The 15,578-nt window shown below is 42.3% G+C and overlaps 1 long non-coding RNA gene across 3 annotated transcripts in view; it reads left to right on the top strand.

Moving 5' to 3' along the window:
- LOC147243960 (uncharacterized) overlaps nucleotides 1-6,495 on the top strand; it is a 102,645-nt gene extending 96,150 nt beyond the window's left edge. For all 3 annotated transcript variants that reach the window (XR_015110403.1, XR_015110399.1, XR_015110400.1), the window contains 2 exons: nucleotides 1,795-1,884; nucleotides 4,796-6,495. This is a non-coding gene — a long non-coding RNA (uncharacterized LOC147243960). The remainder of the gene's footprint in view (nucleotides 1-1,794; nucleotides 1,885-4,795) is intronic.
- The last annotated feature ends 9,083 nt before the right edge of the window (nucleotides 6,496-15,578 follow it).

Genomic DNA, 15,578 nt, shown 5'->3' with positions numbered 1-15,578 from the left:
CCACCTCTACTCCCCCCTTTCCTCTTCTGTTCGTCTGTTATGTCACATGCAGAGTTACACATCTGTCAATCAAGAGATCTACATGCTTGCTTCCTCTAAATCAGGTGGATTGACTTCTTAAGAATTACTGGAGGAGCCTACTTCCATTAGCCACTTCCAACAGCAAATTAACTTAAATGTAGCCGCTCAATAAAGTTCAAGACAATCATTTGCATGTCAATGTCCTCTTTTCTCTCTCAAGGCCTTCCCAAACGTACAGCTGACTCCGACAAATACCAAGACCAATTAGCCAGAGAGCTAATTGCAGCGAGAAGTTGGTTACTTGGGAGAGAAAATCGCCATTGGTGGTGAAATGCCAGAAATAAAATTCACAAAGTAGGAGCCTCTTTACATATACAAAATACACATTCTGATAGTATGAAGCTAAGTGTGTTTTGGACTACTTAATAGATTTATAATTAAAATACTATTTTACTTTAAAAGCTCTACAAACTCTCATTTTCTTTTGTGCAATAATTCACAACGGGTATCACATAATCAGACAAATGTATCAAAACTTTACTGAGTTCCCCCTGGACACCGAAATCAAATTTTCCATGATATGTTGATTTATGTATTATTTTCACATTTATGTTGAAACCAGGCTAATCGCAGTAGTGCGGGGGGGGGGGGGGGGGCAACTTGCCGCTGTAGTTATAAATTCATGCTTTTGATCACTAACAGCTGAGTTGAAACTGGAATTTATGCCGGCCTGACCCCTGGGAACAGTGGTTTGTAAAAGACTGTGTGAGGCTGAGTCATCTGGGTCAAGTAGAGGAAAATGCCACATGAGCTGTGTAGCAAGCAGATCTATAAATGACAAAGTTACGGGCTAAATACAGTCAATTTCAGGGCCCATTTGTAATTATTTTTTTCTATAACACAAATGGTTCAGAAGAGTAAGAAAAGACACGCGTTTCATGAAAATGAATGAATAAAAATAGAAGTGCAGCATGTGGTTGTCTCGGCGTTCCTCAAAGAACTCAGAACAAGAAGTGTAAGCTTACAATTGTTCCACTGAAATGTTGTTGCACAGCAATCGCCATAATTTTTTTGGACGAAAAAAAGATGAATTAAGATAAAATAAGAATCCTTTACCAGTCCTATGAGCAAGACTGGGAAATTTAAGTGTTAGAGCAGCAAAAGTGGATAGTGAAGTTAAAATAATTGGTTAAATGCATGGGAGCTTGTCAAGGAACTCCTTGATGCCACTCCAGATTTGCTTTCTTGTCCCTCGTTACTCTGTTCCTATGAACTTTTTCAGTCCAAAATGGCTGCCGCGCTGTTGTCAACAAAACCTCAGCGTTTCCACTGCTGGGCTTCCTAGCTACATACTCTCTGCTCTCCTTCTGCTTCCCTCCTTCTATTACCTATCACGCCATCAGTCTCTCATCATGAAGCATTCTAGTTTTGCTTCTAGCCTTAGACTCTTCTCTCTTCACTGCTGGGACCGCTGACATCGTTAGTTATCATCTTTATTCAAATATAGGAAGGAAAAACATGATAAAGAGCTCCTGTTGCAGTTGTTAACGGTTAAGATCAGTGGAGATAAAGCTAAAACTTGGAGCTTTCATACTTCTCGTACGCTGAGACGTGCATGTAAACCGTCAGACGGCTAAAATGATTTTCTGTTGGTATCATGGTTATGGAAAAAGGATTAATGCTGGTCCTTTGCAGTTCAATCTGCATGTGAAGGATTCTGATGCTCAGAGATTTCTTCTTCTTTCTCTCCTTCTATCACGTAACTGTTTACAGGATCTCTATCCCTCCTCTCCTCTCCTCTCCTCTCCTCGCCTCAAGCCCCTGGGCGTCTTCAGCATCAGATGTCATCCTGCCAGAGACAAAGTAAGTCAGACAAACATGTAGGCTGGACCTCGGAGGAGAACCTCGCCGCATGCTCAAGTGCTATAAGTGCCTGGGAGTCATCTTACAAGAAACACTTATTGCATTTTGTATTGAGCATGATGTTATGAAAAATTAATACCAGGATGGTGCGCCTCCTTCTCCATAACCTCTGTGTTTGTGTGTGTGTGTGTGTGTGTGTGTGTGTGTGTGTGTGCGTGCGCGTGCATTTGTGAGTCTCTCAGTCCACATGTAAGCATGTAAACGCACACACACCATCTTAGTTTCCAACACATGCATGTACTTGAGATTGTGTGGTCACTTACATATGAGATTCAGGCATGCGCTACAGGGGCTAATTGTATAATCATATACGCATCGCAGAGGTTTCCATCTCTAGAGACTCTGTGTTTTGATGAAGTGAATCCCCGTCTCACTCCCAGCTGCTCAGACCTCCTTCCATTTGCTGCATTTGTGCTCTTATTTACTCCATTATTGGCAAAACAGTAGTGAAAAAAGACCCAAATCTTTAAAGTAAACCAATATGTTTACAAAAGCAATAGCAGCTGAAACCAACAGACAAAACTTCACTTTATATGGAACATATTGTGATGAGTTATATATTCTAAACTTGCCAACAGTTCTGTGAGCTGAGCTCATACCTCTGCAAAGCTTCCTTTAAGTTCAGCCCACTTTTCCTATTCCCTCTTTTTTTCCGTTTTCATTTTGTAAATTAATGCAACCAACCTGTACTCTTTAAATAGTGATGGATTATTCTGAGTAGATCAAAGGAAATCTTATTAAAAGGGATTGCACATGAAAACAATGTTCGATGCAATTTTCCCCAAAATATAAGTTTCCAAATCTGTGCTTTGGTATTTAACAAGATTAGGGGCTTTTGGGGGGGAAATGATTGAAAAAGAACATTTGCTGCTTAAAACTAGTATTAACCCCCTTAAAATTGTATTTTTGGTGTCATGCATAGTATACTCATGCAGAATAACATTTATTCTCCTCTCCTGATATTCATGGAAACAAGATTTAGAATCACTTCACTTAGACACATCTTAGATTTTGGCAACAGTTTGTCTAATATGGAAGCCAGGAGAATCACTAGCATGTGGATGCTCCAGTGAGTGACAGCTGTAAGAAGTGTTGGATCAGCAACAGCAGAGACAGACCTGGAAATGATGTTGGTATGAACCCAGGGAACAGATGTATGCATCCTCTGAGGTTGAAAAAAACCCCAACAACAGGGAGATTCAAGTTGAGAAAAAAGGACATAATAAGGTCTGCAGTAATCAGACCGAGGTGATCAGGTAGCGATCAACTCATAAATATTCTCCTTGTTTGTAAAGATCTGCTTCACTGCATCTCCTCAGTTTTGTTAAAAATAAGCATGGAGTTTCTCTAGACATTGATGGATGGACTGTGAACTCCTGACCTCAATAAAATGTAACAAGAAGGGGCTATCGCAGCACAGCGTGGGGTGTGTCAAAGGTCACAATACTGAGTTAACTAATACAGATTTTCATTCACACTAGCTGTGCACATCATTCCAGAGCAAACAATAGCATTTCATTCCCATGTATTCCTGGCAGAGAGATGGGTCCCATACACACACGTACACCAACTATAGCTAATGTGTGATGGATCCCCAAATGCTGAAGTGCTGATTGGCTGAGAGCAGAGATCAGCTAGTTCTGGAAACAGAAACCGGAAGCCAGCGCCTGATCTTGTGATGCGATCTTGCAAAACCAGCTGCCTTGCAAGGTCCCTCACAGTGTCCTCTCTATAACCTGGTGGAGTGGAGATGTCAGCACACTCTAAGCCTGGAAATGAAGATGACATCATGTACTGGCACAATGTTAAGATTACAGGCCAGCGCAATGGAAACAATGCCAGTATGAAGTCTGTAAGGATTCTTGTGTCATGGCTGACACATGAAATCAATGATGTCACAACAAAACACCACGCATGGTATTATATGTTGTTTTGTAGTTTTGAAAACTTTTAGTTTCTCATTATTAACTGACAGAATTTTATTGAAATGACATTCATTGTTGGAAAATAAAATGTTATAATGCGTAAACACAGTTAAGGCCTGGTTATGTCTAGGAACAAAAAACACTTGAGGTTAAGGCTAGGCAAACATCTTAGCGTGGGTTAAAGCTGTAAAAGAAGGTGCTGTAAACGGGACTCAAACACACGTCTCTAGGTCCAAAGTCCAGTGTGTCCAACCACCACAGCAACCGGCACCCTGATGCAGACGTTCTTGTGTTTCAACAACAGTAGCCAGTGCTCGTTGTTGAACCAGAGAAATCGAGCAGGAATCTAATGTGATTTGTTAGCATTTATTGGCATCATGTCTGTGGTCCTGGTATGTGACATTAACAAATGTCTACCACCGTGTAATGTTGCGGTCACTTGAGGAATTTTCTAAGAGATCACCCTTTAATTGATCGAAAAGATACAAAGGCGGACATCAGGTCATCTGATAAAATAATAATCAGGTTTTAGGGAACTTTTAAAATGACAACCATGACTGAGGGCGAAGGCTGAGCTGCAAGCCAGAATGCTTGTGTTTAGCGGGAGGACGAGAAGCACTGGAAGCATTAAGGTCAGTAGGACCTTACTTCTCTCTCATTACAGTAAAATACAATGAAAATCTAACATGTCAAAGACACATAAATGCCTTGATATGGTTTCATGGTGCGCCCCTTGTTATTCCTTATCTGTTAATGGAAGCTGACCAAAGGCTTGAGGCGTTGGGAGTATAGCAGCCTCAGTCAGCACCCCTCAAACCACTGCATACTCTACGGTCATAATCTTAATCAGCCTCTCCTCTGTTCTTTCTCCCTATTTCCTCCACCCCTCCCCTCTTTCCATTCATTTACACACTCATCTATCCCAGGTTACTTCCACCACAACGGAGACGGCTAAACACACCCCCTTCCCACTCCCAAACCACACACTCATTCACACCCCGAGGGAGAAGACAATAGGTCAACTGCGCGTGAGTTGTAGCATCTCCATCTCGACTCCCCACCTCAGCGTGTTTCTTCATCCTGCCTCTGGCGCTGGAACATGGACACCGTTCTCTTTCCCTTCTCTATCTGGTCCAGATAACCTCATGCATGGGACAGGACTGAGGGAAACCCACAAATAACGTTCACTGTCACTGAGACGACGATGGGCAGTTCGCCTACTGCTGGCATCGTCTGGGGGTTTTTCTTTGAGCCGAAGTGACAATGAGGTGTTGGGGCAGCACACTGGGACTAGCATCAAGGTAGACTGAGAGTTTGAATTCATAACATCTTCAAGGATTCGAGTAAAAGAACTAAACTGCTTGGAGGCAAAAAGGCCAGTGCATAAAGAAGACCCTAGCATAAGACCATGGGAGCTTGTCCTGAATGTCTCGATTATACAGAGAAACGTGAAGAGTCATTTTCATATTTGTATAATTAACTCAGACCCAGTATCCTTTTTGTGTTTTCTAAGCATATTTTGCCTTTCAAATCAAATCTGTTTTCTATTGATTTCACATCTCTGCTCACTTGAGAGGCTTCTCAAGGCCAACATTAAAACGGCTGCTTCCTATTTCCATCTTTAATTGATGCTGGAAATTGCTCTTATCTGCACACACTCAATTCTCTGCTCTTCACTCCTTGATATTAAGTGAGTGTGTGAATGTGTATGGACTGTAGAGGTTTGCTTTCTTACCTTTTACTGGTTTCATTCCCCGTCTGACATGAGTAAGGCAGTTATGGCCGCCTTAAGAGCTTATGGATTAAAAGGAGGATGTGTGCCGTGAGTGCAAGACAAGACATTAGGAGCCCTTTATTAGATAATCACACAGACAATGGGCTTAAAGCACTTCTATGAAACAATATCAAGATAAAAGTGGAGGGCTATACGTGAGACTGAACGCACAGTTGCTCCATTTGCATTAATTAAGTTGGAGGGTGGTGTCGCTCACAAATTGTGGATAGAGGCTTCTTCACAACAAGACTGCTGAAGAAGAATTTACCATTATTTTCAAAGATCACAAAAAAAATATACAAATCTGAAGACATCAGTAATTTCTAGGACTGTTGCACCACGGGGTCCTGTCCAATTTGGTACACTTTCTAGGCTCTGACACGGGTGGAAGAGGAGGGTTTCAATGTAGTGCAGCTGGGCATGTATATGCACAGACGTGGACGTGGTGTGAAGTTCAGTTGACGAAAAGGATACATTTCGTAGTTGCGATGGTGTTGACAAGTTATTTAGCCTTATACCAGGTTTTGAGTCCAACTTGAAAAGCCATCGGCTCGCGTCGGCGTTGGCTACTATTATTGATGGTAATACTACAGAGTTGCTAACATGTGGCCTTTTGGTGCAGACACTCTGGTCAGCTCAGGGATGTCAGCATCCTCAGACAGATTAGGTGGGATATGTCCCACCCACCACTCACACTTTTGAGTTGAAAGGTTAGTTCATTTTTAACAAGTCAGACCTTTTTTTCGGAGGGGTTAGGCTTATGTGAGCGGAGCACAGAACCATTAAAAGTACTTTAATTCTTTATACTACAATGAACAATAACTCAAAAGTTAAAAATGAGAAAATGTTTCTCTGGTCACCTGCCAGTCTCTCGAGCCATCATCTGTCCATCAGCTGTATGGGAGGAGATGAGAGGCAGGCAGACAGATGTGTGGCCATTATATCACTTGGGTTTTATCAGCTTTCACACACCCCCCTCCCCAACCTCACCCCACCCAGCGATGATTAGAGGGCCAGGAGGAAGTTTAGCACACATCTGTGATGTGTGAAAGCCTGACAGGGCCTGCCTGTCCACGCACGTGCAGGCCAACAGAAGTTCAAACATTATTTGACATCTTTATTTGAACACGTTTATAGGATTTGCTAGACTTGCATAGCTGGTAAGCCACTCAAAAGAAATCACATCAGTTTTCTCCAGCTGCACTTGAATGTTGTTATATGAAGAAATGTATCACCCAAAAATATCCTAAATGTGACATATTTCTTCACTTATCAGATCTGACAATGGGATTTATAAACTGACAACCTCCTGCCAGGGCTTTGAACACACACCTCTGGATGGATGTGTCATAATTTTGCCATTGAATAAAATCAGGTCACCTAACTTGTTAATAAGCAGTTATCATCAAGGCTGCATGTGTGTGTATGTGTCCATGTATGATGAATTTTTACAGTGTTTGTGCGTTCCTCGGGGGCATGGCTGCAGTAATGATTTACTAAATGTCAAATGAACAGTAGTTGGGAGAAAACACCATGCAGGCGTGTTGGCTGGAAGCTCTTTAGCATTTCACGCCCTGATTGTGAGATGGCTCCTTCCAACAACACAGCAGAAACAGCGTGTCCTGAGAATTAGTGCCCAGGGATTACATGCACACACTCTTGGTCAGTTTAAACACTATGTACAACTTTTATACTCACACAGAGCTGCAAAAAAACCACACACATACAAATACATACAGTGTTATGACATGATAAGGTCACGATGAGCCTGAATGGATGTAAACTTCACTTTATTTACCAAGACCCCCCCCCTTTTCTCCATTTTCTCCATTATTGCCACCATCTCTGCCGCTGACAGCTTTTGAGTAAAAAGAACATAAACCATCTGCACAATAATAGCTTTTATGAGTTTGTTCCCTCTCACAGAAAGCACGCCGTGGTCTCTTGGGTGGGCATCACAGTCGGCGACAGTCTGATGTGGGCTGAGAGGTTGCCATGTTGGCTGTCTACCTCCTCTCAGGCTCCTCTCCAGGGTCCACAGAGACCGTGAAGAGAGGCCTATCACCAGCCTTCCTATTGCTTAATCACTTCCTCTCTCCCTTCTCTTCTCTTCTCAAGCTGGTATTCACATTTGCACTCTGGCCCCCCGCGCCATCATTTATTTATTTATCCCTTCTCTCGTGTTTTCCTTTCAGCACTATGATTTTTTTTTCTTCAAGATTTGTGAGGAAAAGGACCCAGATGGCACCAATGGCGATTTCTCATGGACACAAAATCACTCAGAACAGAAAGTACTCCTCTCTGCAGTCACGCCACACACACGGCCACTAATGCTCTTGTTTCCCGTTCTGGCGGGTGTGTTTTTGTTGACCACCAGCCTATGAATAGTAGATAGATTTGTTGACCAGTCCTATCTGTCAACAGAGACTTTATGCAAATGTAGGTCATCAGTTTTGGCACATGCAATTGGTGTGAAGGGGCAACATGACAAAATGGGGAGTGGGGGTGGGTGGGTGTGTATGCTATGAGGGAGAAAAACTAGAGATATGAGTTGAGAGGTAGGGTTAGGATGACCTACAATCTTGAAGTGACGGTGGCTGTTGGTTTCACTAATGAGAGTGGCCTCCTACACACACACACACACACACACACTCACACAGACACACACATCATGTCGGCCTCGTGCAATGCTTCCCGACAGCTTGTTGGAAGGTTTTGCTGGTGGATGTGGGTGAAGATTGCCAAACCGACTCATACTGTTCATTTTCTGATCTACCGTTTACAAAAACGGCAAAGGCAACAAAATTACAGGGCACCTCTAAAGAACACTCCGCGCTGTAAAACACTCTCCAGAGCAAAATAACAAAAGACAATCACAAGTTCAAAAGTGCAGTCATTTATTAGGAATGATAAACAGCCTAAAAATAACTACTTACTACACCACAGCACCTCGTGTGGGTTTAAAGGGGTGCCGCTCTAAAGTTTCAGTCACTGGCTTCTAGCTCACTGTGGGGTGTGTAGCTGGGTCCTGCAGGGCTGAATCCAAGGGTGTGTCTGAAATCACTCACTGTCCACTCTCTGGACTTGTGGACTTCAGTGCTTATCTACTGTGACGTGTTCAACACCATCGCATCATATCTGCAAGGTCGTGAGATTGCAAAAATGATAAAAGTCTGGCTATTTGAGATGAATGTAGCATCATTTAGCGGAGCTGTGTGTGAAAAAGGTCCAAATTAAGCAGATGAGACATTGAACCGCTGTAAAAAGCAATAATGTAAAATATCTAAGTTTCTGTAAACCGAGCATCGACAAGGTATCAGTTTCTCACTGCGCCGGTTATCATTATGAACCTCAAAACATAAATACAATAAATGTATATTGGTTTATTAAAATAATCGCAATTATTTTAAATGTCCTTATTTAATCTGAACCATTGCTTTGCCACATTTGATGTAAAAACCTGTATTACAGTGGCTGTGTAAATCATGACACCTAGGAAAACAGAAAAATATCACAAAATAACAGAATACCTCAAAAATATCTCAAAATGAAGGATCTGTTGTATTTATTTGTGAGTTATTTTAACGTTTTCCTGTTTTCCTTCAAGATTTGGGATTTCCTGCTTAGTTTTGCTGTAATCAGCCTCTGTAGTGATGTCACGTGTCCCATGGGACAAGTTTTTAAAGCTGAATTGAGAAAAGAAAATTGTACTTTCTTTGTAATGTTTTGTTAAATAAGAATTTGTTCCAAGAATTAAAATTATTTTTAGAGTTCCAGAATGAATAACATGTCACTGTGGACTCGTGTAGCCAGTGAATTGAAGAAGGAAGTTATGAAACAGATAATAAACCAAAAGGTGGAATTGACATTGAGTGGAGTTGTGCCAACACAATCTCTTGTGGATCTTTTTATTTCTTAACCACTAGTATTGGCTACTATCCATCCATCTTTACAGGCCAGTTTTCAGTTTGTCTGTCAGCTCACACACACTTGTTCATTTCTTCTCTTTTCTCACCTCTTCCTTATCTTGATCTCTGAGCCCAAAGCAGACAGGTGTTCCGGAGAGTGGTAAGACCACACCTTCATCCCAAATGTTATCCATTTATCCAAAACAACTGTGTATAGTAACATTACCACTGACCACTGTGTGTGTGTGTGTGTGTGTGTGTGTGTGTGTGTGCGTGTGCGTGTGCATGTGTGTGTTTGTGTGTGTGGGTCTGTGTAAGTGAAGTTCTGTTCTTGTGTTTCGGGGGCTGAGGGTTAGATTTCATTCTGATAGCAGGGGCAGCCGTGGAGGAGGGCCAAACATATGTTCTGAGGGCCAGGAACAAAAGCACTGACACGTTAGCCTTTTCACGGAGATGACCTTTCCGCCGCTTCCTATCCCAGCCTCTCTGCCTGCCGCTGTCCTTTTGTCTGCCAGCTTGCCCCAGGCCCAGCTCAAGCCGAGCGCTAGAATTTCTCCTCGTCTCCCCAAATCTCCCTTGACTAAATGTCAGGATTACATATTTCTTTGCTCACACTGAGGGCTTTAATTAGCACTACTTTGTGTGTGTGTGTGTGTGTGTGTGTGTGTATGTCTGGATGAGGGGGCGAATAAATGTGCATAAGTCTGTGTCAGTTTACTGTACGGAGGTGTGTGTCACATCGAGTTTTGTAACCAGGAGCACTTGTTCATGTTTACCTGTGTCCTCCTGAGCAGATTTCTCCACTCAGTACCCCCTAACCTCTCTCACTCCAGGACAAAGGGGTCTGACAAAATGAGGGAGGGGGTGAGAAAAAAAGGTGAGAAAAAAAATGGAGAATCACACTCAATGGTGGCAGCGAACCTGCTAATGTGCAAAAACAGCTTATGTACAAATACGCTCACTCGCACGCACACGTGAACACATATGAAACCTGAGGCACTCTGAAGGATGCTATAGAAATAAGGTTTGATTTGGTGTGGGATGTGGGGGGCTACACAATGTTACTTGATTAGTTACACTCTTAAAAATACACACACTATGAAAGTGTTTGGGGAGAATATGGTCTTATTTACACTTCTGCCATTTGAGTTGGTCACCAGCAGCTGAAAGAAGAAAAGTAAAAGGAGCAAGTGATAAGAACATCTTTGTGAGCTCAGTACATGTAAAATACAGATTCCGAGTAAAGTAACACTTCCAAGCTAGGGGTAGAAGTTAATGGTTTGCGGTAGTAGTGCAGTGTTACGGTCATTGTGCTGTGGTTAACTTCATTTTCACAGTAAAAAAGCTTCTCGAATCGATGTTCACTGTTGGAAAAGAATGTTGATATGTCAACATGGTTAAGCTCTGGTTAGGTTTAGGCACAAAATACATTGGTTTAGGTTATAAAGACATGGTTTGGGACAGGCCTTTGAACCGGCATCACTCTACCTCCCCTGCATAGTCTGGTGTTTGTAGGACCCTAACACCACCTCATGTTTTGACAATAGCCCACTCTCAACCTTGTCAAATCTGGGAATTTGTATTCCCACCACAACAAAGTACCCTAAATGGCATTGTTTCTGCCATGGAATTTGAACACATGCTGTACCGGCACCACATGGTACAGAGTGAGAGGTTGTGGTTGGGAGACTGGTTTGGATTATCTTTAGTTCCAAAGTTGAACTGATGCAAGATGGAAGGCAATGGCTCAGCGCCAACTTTTGAATTGTGGATGTTGGTTTGCTTGGCATAATCATGCACTTTATATGGGCCAGTTTGAATGGGCTTGATGCCACTGACCAAACATAATCATAGCATTGTTTTCATATTGTTATTTATTTATATAAAAAAAAGTGTTTGGGTTGGTGGTGGTGGTGGTGGTTCCTTCAAGTTCAATGCCGCCCCTGCTGATAATGAACCTCAGTGATTCTCTAAACTTAGCCATTGTGATAAAAGGCTTTGAGGATAGCCTCCACCTACCGTGTTGCAGGTCTTCAGAAGTGCTAATCTGCAAACATAATTATTATAGAACTGAATGAAGGCAGACACAATCAGCTGCCAGCTATTTAAGCGGTAAACATCTTGACTAAACTGTCACAGAGATGAGCCTGCATGTAAACAGCCATCATCTACGGGTTCACTAGCACGATGCTAATGCTAATCATTCCCTCTGTGCAGCTCCACTGGTGAATGTAACAGAGTAGTGTTTCCTGAGGAAATAGTCGTCCAACATTTATCCTCACTGATTCTTATCCTTTGTTGCCTCTCATGCACATACGACTACTATTGATATTGACATGTGTAGGATCAGATTTTACCAGCAGTGTGGTACGTCTCCCATCTTCCCTAGTTGTTCATTTCAATAGCTGTGGAAATGTTCTATTGTTCAGAGGTTGAGGGGGTATTCTGTGTCTAAGGCCTGATTTTAATTAGGGAACAATGATTTAATAATTCACGCTCTTCTACCCTGCCCACTGACACTGTTCTCAGTTGCCCCGCATCACCGTCTCAACTTCACAACATTATAGCACGAAAAAAAAAAATCACACTACATTGGCAAAAAATAACACCAGTGGAAGCATTTCCATTGTTCCAGGGTCCCTATAAATATCTAGAGGTTATGCTAATAGATATGGGGCATAACAGAATGATGTGTGTGTGTGTGTGTGTGTGTGTGTGTGTGTGTGTGTGTGTGTGTGTGTGTGTGTGTGTGTGTGTGTGTGTGTGTGTGTGTGAGACACTGTGTGAAGGGACATCACATCAGACTGTCAAGACAGGCCCTTTCTCTCCCTCGTGCACTTGGAGAGGTTGGCAGTTACCCAGTCCTCCATGGGCGCATGCTGCGGACTGGTTTTGAACTGGTTCCCTCACTCGGGGCTAGCCTGGGACCAAACCCTGCGTCGCCTCTAATTAGGGGAGGCGCCCAGGCGCAGGCATAACGAGCTGATGAATAATTAGAATTGGAGGAAATTGTGCAGCCAGGGTGGCAAATCTGGAGGGACAAGTGCTGAAAACAAGGCAAGCGGCATTAAGTCCACAGTCAGTCAAATCTGTGAACTTGGCCAGCGGCGTTAACACTAGGCCTGTGTGAAGAGGAATAAAGCTCCCGCACTGGTGGCCAGCCAAAGCCATAGTCGGACCCCCAGGGTCGATTAAAAGAAACAACTAAGATGTGGGTGATAAATGAATCCATAAATTGCCAGTGATGAATATTAATTCCTGAATGCTTTGGCAATGTGATAATGCTAAACCATGTGCAAAAGCATGTGGAGTGTTAATACTGTGATAGAATGTCAACATTTTCAAGGCAGCGTGTCAGAATCCCAATAAATGATTGACGGACATGTTTGGCTGAAAATGCTGTTCTCACTTCCAACAGCCATGCTGAGGAGACGTTTGCTGACCCGCTGTGTGTGTCAGAAGCCAAGATGTTGCCCATTCTCATACATAATACCGCAACATGTCATTATATTATCTACTTAAAATATTAAAATGAGATTCAAGGTGTAAAATTTTCAAAACAGATTGCTGGAGCGTCGATGGAGTGGCAAGTGAGGTGATGTGGCGTTTGAGTGACACAGTTTGGGTCAGCGTTTCGCTCTCACAAACACCCCCCTCATTATCATTCATGGGGTCGAGGCTGGCGTGAGAGGGGGTGAAAAAGTCCTCCCGAGGGTCTCGATCAGGGTAGGAGCAGGGGAGTGACGAGGACATCCGTGGGGGAGAATCCAAGGACTGTGCCCTTGTGACGATCCTCTGACAGCCAACATGGCTGCCCAGCGTTAATTAGTGCTGGCCTTCCCCAGTCACCAAGGTTGTTCACAACCCTGGGTCATTTAACACGTTGCCTGCTTTCCCCTTGCTCTTTTCTCTGCCAGCTGTGCCACTTTGTCTGGCAGAGTGGAATCACGCCTGCTGACGCGGGACATTAGACGTGTGACTTTCGTGTTTTCACCTAATGGTTGGTGGCCTGCTGGTTATGTCATGTGCTGCTGATATGTGAAAACGGTGACATGTTTCATAAAATATGGGACTTTTATGTCATGTCTTAAAATGAATTCACAACACATTTGCTGCTGTAATAATGACCAAGGTTTTCTTTCATTGGATTTTTGCCCTTGACGACACATCTTTTATTTGAGCTGTATAAGAGTTATAAAGCTGTTAGCAGGGCAATAAAAACATACCATAAGGAATACTGTCCCTAATGTAGGAGCAGTGAATGTGTGTCCATCAACCAACGGGACAACAAAGAGCTCAGCATTCGGTCCGATTGTGACTTCTCTGAGATGTTTTCCAAAAAAAAAAAAAAAAAAGATCCATGGAAACAAAGGTGATAAAGCAGTGTTTGTGTCTTTGTGTGTGTGCAGTGTTTGTGTCTTTGTGTGTGTGTGTTTGTATGTATGCACAAGGTCAGTGAAGGGACAGTGTTCAGAAATTGTCTGTAAGTGGAGGCATACATAACATTTGATCTATATTTATAAAGCAAGCATCTTTCTTTGTGAAGCTAATGAACATTGTTCTCTGCATATTTCCCTTGCTAAAAAGATTTTTTTACCCTCAATTTCACGAAACATTCACGTAAAGCTGCACCCCCCTTTTTTTTCTATAATGTAGTCTTATTACACAATTCTTGATATCTAAAAACATGTGGTTAAAATAATAAGCAACCTCTGTGCAATGCCTAGCAGAAAACGGGGCCAAATCATGCAACGATAAATACGGCTTTTCTCCCTTTTCCAATCTTCCAACTCATTTGAACTTAATGCTGCATTCATCATTCTGATAAGCCTCAGCATGCAGTCAATATGGTCGTTGAGGACGGCGGATGGGAGAGCGAGGCCGAAGCTCATTAGGCCCACCTATTATAACATTTAGGAGTGTTCCTAATAGAAACATGCCTCAGAGCTGATGGCTTTTTAAAAGGAGAGGAGAGTTTTTTGGTTTCCGTGCAGCACGTCATATCATTAGCTGCGAAAGGAGGAGTGCAGAGTGTCTCACATCCCTGCTTTCCGTCCCTTTTCCACATATATTAGTGTCCCCATGTCACATTTCATGTGTAGCGGAAGGGAAAACGCGTTGGTTCCCCCGCTGAATGTGGGCTAAGGGGGAAAAAAAAAAGAAAAAGCGAAGCCTTGGGCAATCAGAGCAGGGGAGAGTTGTGGCATTAATGGTGATGAGTAGTGATCACAGACTCTGGTCATTAGACTAATAAGACTGTATTTAAATTAGCCAGGGATGTTTGTCTTTTTCTCTCTTTTTCCCCTCCTCCATCGCCCTCCCATTATGATCATGCATTGAAAGCACATATTCCTATCAGAGGTTCTCTCCTCTTCATTTCCTTAACGAAAGAGCTAATTAAATCAGACGTTCCTCTCTAATTAATAATTATTTTCTCTCTGTCAAGCGGAAGAATATGTTTTTTTTCTCATTATTTGACATCGTGTGTTATATTGATTGTGGTCTAGTTTTCATGTCGTGCACTTCAGATAAACTCATTAAGAAATATGTGATAGTAGACAGGACAAATTAAATGCTGCCACTTGAAATACTTTATTCATTACCCTTTTACTTTTTGTTCTTATAATAATGCAATTTAACTGGAATGTTTTGTTGTGATAAAATAGAGAATCAATCCTGCTAGGTATTAGAATAATACATGATTGTTATACACTATGACTCATTTCTTCCTCATCTTCAATAATTTACTTTATAATCATAGTATTATTACACGTCTAACTCTCGTGCTCTCAGTCAGTGGTGCTAACAGAGATGAGAGTATTGATACACACGGAAAAAAACAGAGAACTGAAAGGCCGAAGCCCCAATTATTAACACTTCCCCCCTTTATCATTACATTGGTGTCCTGTGATCAATACTGCAGTACACTGTAGTACATCAAGTTCAAAGTCAAAGTTCAACAGTGCATTTACCATCCAACCAAAGAGACAATATTTTGGAAGTGACGTTTATCCTCTCTGTAATGCC

This window comes from Aulostomus chinensis, chromosome 19, assembly GCF_037954235.1.
Source record: "Aulostomus chinensis isolate RoL2024-O1b breed Wild chromosome 19, RoL_Achi_v1.0, whole genome shotgun sequence".
Taxonomy (NCBI): domain Eukaryota; kingdom Metazoa; phylum Chordata; class Actinopteri; order Syngnathiformes; family Aulostomidae; genus Aulostomus; species Aulostomus chinensis.
The sequence above is the reverse complement of the archived record's forward strand: the minus strand, read 5'-3'. Positions and strand labels throughout refer to the sequence as shown.